Here is a 309-nt window from a genome sequence, read left to right as displayed (position 1 = left end):
AAAAACCTAAACCTTGTGTATAATACGCACCCATTCTTTAACTTGAATCAAGGAGGTCTATATAACGTCCTTGGTTTGTAAACATATATACGGTAACGTCCTTTATTATTATTGTATATATAACAATGCAAACGTGTAAGCTTCTTTGTGCACTTTGTTGGCAGAAAATAAAGAAATAACAGTAATAACGTCAGTGAAAAATAAATATTAAGTAAATTGTCTTTACATATTTATCACTATCAGTTACAAAAGCAAAAGCAAAAACATTTATTCAAACTCTTCAAATTCAACATCAAATAACTGTTCCAT

Source organism: Octopus bimaculoides, chromosome 14 (genome assembly GCF_001194135.2).
Source record: "Octopus bimaculoides isolate UCB-OBI-ISO-001 chromosome 14, ASM119413v2, whole genome shotgun sequence".
In the NCBI taxonomy this organism is placed as follows: domain Eukaryota; kingdom Metazoa; phylum Mollusca; class Cephalopoda; order Octopoda; family Octopodidae; genus Octopus; species Octopus bimaculoides.
This window is presented reverse-complemented; position numbering follows the sequence as displayed.